The sequence below is a fragment of the Choloepus didactylus genome, chromosome 4 (genome assembly GCF_015220235.1).
Source record: "Choloepus didactylus isolate mChoDid1 chromosome 4, mChoDid1.pri, whole genome shotgun sequence".
Classification (NCBI taxonomy): Eukaryota; Metazoa; Chordata; class Mammalia; order Pilosa; family Megalonychidae; genus Choloepus; species Choloepus didactylus.
The window spans coordinates 32,041,021-32,050,121 of record NC_051310.1 but is presented as its reverse complement, the minus strand read 5'-3'; the positions used below and the strand labels follow the sequence as shown (position 1 = coordinate 32,050,121).

At 47.6% G+C, this 9,101-nt stretch overlaps 1 pseudogene; it reads right to left on the bottom strand.

Annotated features, from left to right (window-relative positions):
- Positions 1-4,114: 4,114 nt before the first annotated feature.
- LOC119533162 lies at positions 4,115-5,060 on the bottom strand (annotated as a pseudogene).
- Positions 5,061-9,101: the final 4,041 nt, after the last annotated feature.

Sequence of the window (9,101 nt, the reverse complement as noted above, 5' to 3'; positions counted from 1 at the left end):
GTGGAAAGGTCGAAACTAACAGGCTTCAATTTCCTAATGTTCTCAAGTCCCTGAAGGTCGGATTTCACTTGGCCGGAGAGATTGGTGAAGTTGGGGAGATAAGTGTCCTTGAGCCACTCGGCGACATCTTGCTGCTCCTCTGTCAAGTTCACCCTAACCGGGGTGACACAAAGCCTCCCGAATAACCATCGGGTATCACACGTCTGCTGGAGAACTCTCCAGAGTCCATCTATTTCTAGTCCAAGTTCATCTATCTCCGCTAGGAGTTTCTGAATGGCCTGGAAATTTAAGTTCAGCATCTGATTGTGGCGGCGTAGCACGTCTCGGGTAAGGTATGCCTCTTGGACGCCTAGACTTAGAGAAGGGGATATTGTTAAGTGAAACAACTTGAGAAACAGGGCCAACCCAGTCGGTTGCCTTGACGGGGAGCCAGACATAACTTGGGCGATACACTAGGATAGCGGGGGCGGCGAGGCATCCGGGTCTTTGGAACGGTTGCAGACTGTAGGAGCAAACCCCGGAAGGAAAAGGCACCTTTGAGTCTCATTTTTACTCAAGATCCCTTCACAAGACTGGCGGCTCTTCCCTGTAACGTTAAGAAATTCAAGCAAGACTCCCTTACTTAACTCGCCATTACCAGTTTCACAAGTAGCATTCGCCGCAACTGTGGTGTTGACAACCTTGACAGAGAGGTTAGCAAAAGAGAGGATCAGTGTGTACTCGTTGAAGCTTGTGGAGGAAATATTTCTGTCAGAAGGCAGGTGGTGGAGACCTAGAGACAGGGTACGAGTGAAAAAACACAGGAGAGGCGGGAGACCCAGCAGAGAATGGGGCCAGGGTCGGGGGATGATGCCACAGGCCCCAAAGACCACTCTCCTGCGCTACCACAGTTCCACTAAAAAAAAGAAAAAGGCAGATTAGAAGGATTGCTATAGGAGAGCAAAGAACAGAGTTACCGATCCTCTTTTTGGGCAACCGCGGGGTGGTCAGTCCTACTATTATCGTCTTGTCGGTCGTCGCCATCATCAGCAGGGTCGGAGGCTTGGTCTAATGGTTCAGGTTGTATATTCGTTGGCGTTTCTGACAGCTGTTCCTTGGCTTCTTCAGGTGATGTCACGGTTCTCACCAGTCTTTCCGGAACCCACACTGGTTGACGTCCTGGTTCCTGGGGAAAAACACAAACAGAGCCTCTGGCCCAGCTGAGCACCGGGTCAGGGCCTTTGTGGCAACGGCCACACGGCCTGGTTACTGCACCTGGTTCGCCAAACCGTTGAGTGGCAGGGGGCTGACGTCTATTGGGACAATCTCTCTTAAAGTGCCCTGATTGGCCACAGCCATAGCACCCGTTAGACTTTGCCCCTAAGGTTCTCGGGCCTTTTGTAGCCACCTGTAGGGAGCTAGCTAGCATGGCAGCTAGACCTGCATTAGTTAAAGGGCTGCCAGTATCTCTACAGAGCCTGACCCACTCTGTCAAATTTTTTGCTCTGTTTTGTGCCAGGATAACTTTGCACTCCTTGTTGCACTGCTCAAAAATCATTTGCTTAACCACAGTCTCTGCTACTCCTGGATCTGAGAAGATTCTCTCAGCTGCGGTTTGCATCCTGGCTACAAAATCCGCAAATGGTTCTGTGGGGCCTTGGTGTATATTGCTGAGTGAGGCCTGAGCCTCTCCCTTACCTGTTAGCTTTTTCCAGGCACCCACAAAACAGCGGAAGATCTGGGCGTAGACCTCTTGTGGGAAACCCGTTTGGTTCTGGGCATGGGCGCCTCTCCCCAACAGCATGTCAGCATTCCACCCGCCACGTCTCCCCGCCGCATTCCTTGCGGCCTGCTCTTCAGCTAACTCCTCAAACCATGCTTTCCAATCTATGAATCGGCCTGACGGCAAGCAAGCACGGGCTAGCTGAAAAATATCTGCGGGTGTATGATTTAGAGCAGAGAGGTTCTCGATCATGTTCAAGGTATAAGGGGCATTGGGGCCATACTGATGGACGGCCTGCCTCAATTCCCTCAATAGTTTGTAATCATATGATTCGTGCTGATTGCCACCTTGGGGATTGATAATAACCGGGTACATTTCTGAGACTGGCTGCGGCTCAAGTGGCTGGTAGCCACCCAGCATGCCAAAAGGTGTGAAAGGGTTCCATCTCCAGAAATGTCTCCCACCACTACCTAATGGCAAAGGGTCCTGAGGGCCTGTGTACTCGGGCGGGGGGTACGGCAAAGGTTGCCCCTCCCCTGACCGGCCCATCGGGGTTTCCGGGTCTGGCAGCAAAGGATAATTACATTTACTGGGCATGGCCACTAGAGGGAGCTCTCGGCGAGGTCCTTTGGTGGGACCGCCCAAGGCGTCAGTTGGGAGCTGGGGTGTCCCTGGGGGTGCAGCAGTAGACATTGGCGGGGCGGAAGGCCGCACGGGTGTGGCGGGAGGCTCCTCCCACTCAATTAGCGGGGATGCTTCCGCCTCCTCGTCAGTATCGCTATCTGACTCTGAGTCAGAGTCACTGGACTCCGGCGGTTTGCCCTTATAGGAGCCGTCCGCTGACGAAACTGACTGGGTTTCTTGGAGCGCGCACCGTGCTTCTTGCAAGGCAGAGGACGGGCTTAGGCCGGCAGCCGATTCTAGTTCAAGGACCGCACGGACGGTCTCCCATATGGGTACTAGAATCGGGTCCATACACACGCCCGTCTGGCGCGCTCGGTCTATGTCGCGACCGAGCTTCATCCAAGAGGGTAGGCTAAGGCTGCCGGTGCAGGCAAACCAAGGGGCAAAAGTATCAACATCATCAAGAAAACGCTGAAGGGAGCTTTTCCTGACCGAGATACCCCGTTGTTTCAAAAGGTTCTTTAAGGGAGCTAAGAGAGATGAACTTCCGGACTGCCCCATGATTGCAGTCGGCACTATACTTCAGTCACTCGGAGAGCTCTTCCGAGTCCCCCGGGGTCACCCGAAAACCCACGGGCCCTAACTATCATGTAATAAGACGCACTCACCTTCTCGCGTTGATCAGGCGCGGGAAGTCCGCCGTAAGCTCGATGCGCAGCGCTGCTCTCCTCACAGAGGGACCGTCGAGAGCGAGGCAGGAGGAGGAGCGTTCCCCGTACGGGCCACCACTTGTCCGGCGCCGCCCCGCTCGACCCCTGTTCCCCGGCCGGCGAGGGGAGAAACAAGGGATGAGAGAGAGAGAGATGCAGACCACGCAAACTGACCTGGCTGGAAGTCACGACTCGAGCCACACGGCGGTTGCGAGAGCAAGTCTTTTACTGAAGCTAGATAAGCATTCTCTGTTACAGGTTTCCACGCGGGGCAGAGTGCCTCGCGGGAGAGCAGCCTCGATGTGGCCGTCAGGTACGGCTCCTAGTGGGCTGTCTCTCCGAGGTTCGCTTGGGCAAACTCTTAAGTACTCTACTCATAACCAATGATCTAGCGCCGCGCATATGCACTCAATTGGCAGATAGGAATAGTGAGTGTGCACGTCATAAGCGGAAGCAGGATATGGGCGCCATCTTGGCTCATTCGATGGGCGGGGGGACTTTGGAGCAGGTTTACAGCGCATGCGCTATGCCCGTCCCGGGAGACGGCTCTCCACACCCCCCAAAAGAGCAGCAAGAAGGAATGCAAAAAATCTTATGGAACATTGGTCTTACTGATCCAAATAGGCTAGGATAAGACAAGGCCGCTCAGTTTCTTTAATGCCCAACCAACTTGGTTTGTCTACTGCTTTGTTTTCGTGTAAGTGCTAATTTACTGTCGAGATGGTGGACTTAAGAAATGGCAAAGCCATTTAAACATTTTCCCCTTCCTCTATACTACTTTTCTTTTCCTTTATTTCCTTCTTCAGGAGTAGATCAGTGTTTCCTCCACCAAGGAAGTGCTGTTCATGACAATGATGAAGGGCCTGAAACGGGATTTCTGGAATACTAATTTTGCTTCCCTCCAAGCTTTGCTGTGTGGAGGCTGTTGTAAAGGCAGCCTGATGGAGTTATGGATTAACAAAAGGAAAAGAAAAAAACAAAAACAAAACCAAAGAACGCCACCCCAAGTCTCATCTTTTCTCAAACTAAAGGAGAGGCTGGGGGGATGGAGATGGTCCTTCAGGGAGGATACCCACTGTTAGGAGATGATGATCGGAGACTACCTGGTCAGAGTCAGGTTGTCAGCACTGGCTGACCACTTGCACGTAGATCTTCTCAAGTCCTGGTACTTGTCCTCACAAAAGCAGGAGAGGGCCCCAAGTTTGTGAGCTCTCTCCCTGCTAGGGGCTCCACGGGGAAGCGCAGGTTGTTTGCTCCTGCCAGAGAAGGAAGATGAAAGTAACACTAGACATAAACACTGGAAGGAATATTTATGATGTTGAATTGGAGCAATTCAAGAAACTGTCCCTCTAGCTTGTTCATGTCTTCCATCCTGCTATCTCTGAGGATCTGGCAGTAATCCACACTTCGGAGGCCGGAAGAATCACCCGCAGTACAATTCGCTTCCAGTTTGCAGGACAGATATCTATCTCTGCGTATGTTAAAAGTTTTTGAAGGTATACCAGGGTGACAGTGGCACATTCAGCTGTCAGCTGAGCAGGACTGAATAGCGTCAGAACAAACCATAAATCTGTTTCTGGTTCATAATCTGGTGGTGTTTCAGATTTCCAAAGAGGCCAAAGGTTTTCATCAAAAACATGTAAGAGCATCCTTCCATCTGGATCCCAGTTTTTGATGTGATAATATATTGCGTGAGCAACATATTTAATTGTATACTTGAGAGTTTGGTTGACTGACTGCTATCATCTAGGAAAATAGTGGCGCAGGAGCTGTATTTCCTTGCTATCTGTCTTGGAGGATGATGGTTAATGAAGAGACTCTTGGCTTTTCTCTCACGTCCGTCTGAGAATTACTGAGGACTATTTTACTGGCCCAAGGATGGTCTGAAAGACTGAATTCCATGTTCAAATCGTCATGTTCCTCCGGTCGCTGATGGGTGTCGGGCGGGTAGGCCTCAGTGGAGAGAGGGCATTCCTCCTGGGTTTGGGGCTGGAGGACATGCAACACAACGTAGTGTTCCCCATCTTCCGCGGCCCTCCTCCTCCTCTTCCTGCCACTCTTCCCCCACTCCCCCCTCCCCATCTCCTCCTTGGGCTCTCTCCTTCCTCCACTTCCCCGGCCACCACGGGGCGCGGGGACAGGGCAGCGGGCGGGGTGCGGGGCAGCGGGGAGGGAGGAGGGGAGGGGTTCACCCCCGCCGGGGTGCGCAGCGGCGGCGGCGGCGACGAGCGGACCGCGGCGGCCCAGCCTGCTCCCCTCAGGCGCCCGCGAGCGCGTCTCAGGCCTCTGTCCTCCGGCGGGAGGAAAGCTCGGCTCCCCCTGCTGGCGCGACTGCGGCCGCCGCGCTTAGGTCATCCTACCGCGGCCACGGCGTACCGGGCGCGCCGAGCCGTCTGCTTCCAGGAGTTTGGTTTCGAACATGTTATGTTTGAAATGTCTGTTAGACAGCCAAGTAAAGATGCCATTAGGCACTTATATGTACAAGCCTAGAGCCTGGGGGTAAGGTCTGGGCTGGAGAAAAAAAATTGTATTTAAATTCATGACACTGGATGAGATAACCCAGGGAGAAGTGGTCTAAGGACAGACCTCTGGGGTGAACTCCAGTGTGGAGGAGATGTGGAGATGAGGAGGAACCACTAAAAACAGAGTAAGGAATGTCTGAGGTTTGGCCAATGGAACCTGGAGAGAATGAGTCCATCTTTCTTTTGGATCAGAAGCTATAAGGTGGTGGTCGACTTGGGCTACCAGTGTCAATCTTTCCTGGCATAAATAGAGATCCCGGGTGTAGCAGGAAGGAATGAGGCCAACATGCAAAAAGGACACACCAGGAGAGCAAAGGGTGGTAGTGTAAGAGCTTGATAGATATGGAAACCTCTAACAGTATGGTGGGAGTTACTGGATCTAGCAGTGCCTGAAGACATGGCTTGAGTTTTTTTAAGCTGAGCCAATAAATTATTTTTCTTGTCATAGGCTAGTTTGAGTTGGTTTTCTGTCATTTGCAACTGAAAGGAACTTATGTGATAATTATTCTCTGTGCTTCCATGGTACTTGTGCTTTCATTCAGTCTTAATATTCATCACACTTTATAGATTTTGATGATTTATGTGACTGCAAGGAAGTTTAAATCCCTCTTTCTCGACTTCCAGGAAGATGGTGGAATAGGGATTTGCAGGACTCACTCCATTCCCCCATGGACAAGCAGAAATTGTCTGAAATAACTGTCCTGGGGCTCCAGAGACCAGGGGAGTGTTGAACAGCATCCAAGGAAGAGCAGGACTAAGACACTGAAAAACTGTGATAACTCGAGTGGCCAAGGCTCCTGGTTCCCATCCCCCACTCTGGAGGCAAGCAGCTTTCAGGGGACCAGGTCTCTGCCCAGCTGGCTATTGTGAACCAAGAGGGCCTTGGAAACCCTCCTCCCCAAGAACAGAGGGGAACACAGCCCAGTACTGAGCCAGCTAGTAGCCCACCAAATTTAGACCACCGAATCCCACTGCTTTAGCCCTTATGGGATAGGCACTGCAAGCACCATTGTTTTGACTCCCATCAGATACTGAACAGCCAGAGGACTAAACATACCCTGTATTCTTAGGACTATGGGGAATAGGTTGCTGAAGATTGACATCTGCTGGGCAAGCCAGGAAAGAGCACCCTTGGGGAGCTGAAATAAAGGTTTTTTGGCATGTTTCCTGACCCTCTCCCCAGGGTCCTTTGGAACTGGTCTGTGCCCCAGCATAGGTCCTTGGACCTGTTTTGGCTGAGAAATACTGATAAACCAAGAATCAAAGAAGAGCTTTAACACAAACCCCATCAATGACAAAATCCTAGACAAGAGAGAGAAACTGACTTTCAGATTAATCTCATCAAGTTAATCAGATGCCCAGATAGCAGCAAAAATTAACAAGCATACTAAGAAACAGGAAGATGGGGCCAAGTCAAAGGAACAAATTAAAAAGTTGGAGGAGATACAGAATTTGGAACAACTAATCAAAGATGTTTAAATAAATCTCCTAAACCAAGGACATGAAGGAAAGTATGGTTCAAGAAATAAAGGATATTAAGAAGACACTGAGTGAGCATAAGGAAGAATTTGAAAGCATGCAAAGAAAAATATCAGAACTTATGGGAAGGAAAATCACAATAGATGAGATTTAAAATATACTAGAGGCATACAATAGCAGATTTGAACAGGAAGAAGAAAGGATCAGTGACCTAGGATATAGGACATCCCAAACTGAACAGACTAAAGAATAGATAGAGAAAAGAATGGAAAAATTTGAGCAGGGTCTCAAGGAATTGAGTGACAGCATGAAACTCACAAATATACACATCATGGGTCTCCCAGAAGGAGAAAGAAGGGAAAAGGGGAAGAAAGAATATTTGAGGAAATAATGGCAAAAACTTCCCAACTCTAATGAAAGACATAAATAAACATATCCAAGAATGCAACATACCCCAAACAGAATAAATCCAAATAGACCTCCTTTAAGACACATACTAATCAGTCTGGCAACTGCCAAAGATAAAGAGAGAACCCTGTAAGCAGCAAGAAAAAAGCAATCCATCATATACAGGGCATGCTCAATAAGGCTAAGTTCCAATTTCTCATCAGAAACCAAGGAGGAAGAAGGCAGTGGTATGCAATAGTTAAGTTATTGAAAGAGAAAAACTGCCAGCCAAGAATTCTTTATCTGGCAAAAAAAAAAAAAAAAAAAAAAAAAAAAAAAAAAAAAGAATAAAATTGCATAAAAAAAAGAAGCCAGTACCAAACAACCAAATATTGTATGGTTCAATTTATATAAAATTTCCAGATTAGGCAAATCCATAGTGACATAGAGTAGGTTAGTGTTTAGCCAGGCAAGGGCAGGTCAGTGGTAAGGGAGTGGGAGAGTGGGAAAGGGGAATGACTGCTAATGTGTACAGACTTCTTTTTGGGGTATAGAAAAAGTTCTAAAATTAGACAATGGTGATGGTTGCACAGCTTTACGAATATAAAAACCACTGTACCCTTTAAAAGGATGAATTTTATTGTGTGAAATACAATGAATCTGTGGAAAAATAAAGCTAGGTAAAATGCAAAAATAAAAAAAAGAGTAAATAAATTAACAAAAAGTATGACACAGTATCCCTTCATTCATTTTTTTTCCAAATGAAATTTGGAATTATTTGTTGAGTTCTTTAAAAATGTCTTTGGGAATTTTGATTGGCATTGAGTTGTCTGTAAATTAACTTAGAGAGAACTGATATCTTTACAATTGTATGTCCTCTTACTCAGGAATGCTGTTTAGTTTTTGACTTATTAAAATCTTCTTTCGTATCTTCTAATAACATTCTGAAGTTTTTTTAATATGGACTACCTATATCTCTCAGGATATTAATTCTTAGATATTTCATTTATATGTTATCATGAATGCAATATCTTTTTTATGTGTTTACTAAGTTTTACAATAATTTTATTTAAGCAAGCCAAAAATGTTCTGAATTGGGTCACTCAATTTAGAGGTAGAATCAATTTTTTGACTATAGATAACTTAAAGTTAGGGTCAACTTCTCTTTGGTGAGACGTACTACTATAACTTCTTCCTGGTGTTGAGCAGTTCTTTGGGTAGATGAGTAGGAAAGCAGCTTTGCTGTCAGCTACTTCACGTCAAGAGCTCTGAGACTTCCTGTTTAAAAATACTGTGAGACCTGCTTACCCCATTTCTTCCCAGATTTAATTATTCTTTTGGAAAGTTGACTGTAACCTTAAGGGGCTGTATTAGTTAGGGTTCTCTAGGGAAACAGAATCAATGAGAGGTGTCTCTGATTATCAAATTGTAAAAGTGACTCACGCAACTGTAGGTATGCACAAGTCCAAATTCTGTAGAGCCGTCAACAAACTGTCAACTCCAAGGAAGATGTCCGATGAACTCCTCAGGAAACGAACTGGCAACTTCGACGAACTCCTCAGGAAATGTTTCACTGGGCAGCTGAAGAAGAAGTGAAGGTCCTCTATCTGTCTTGCTTATAAGTCTTCAACTGATTAATTGGATCAAATCCAGCCAATTGCATTCTCTCATTGTGGG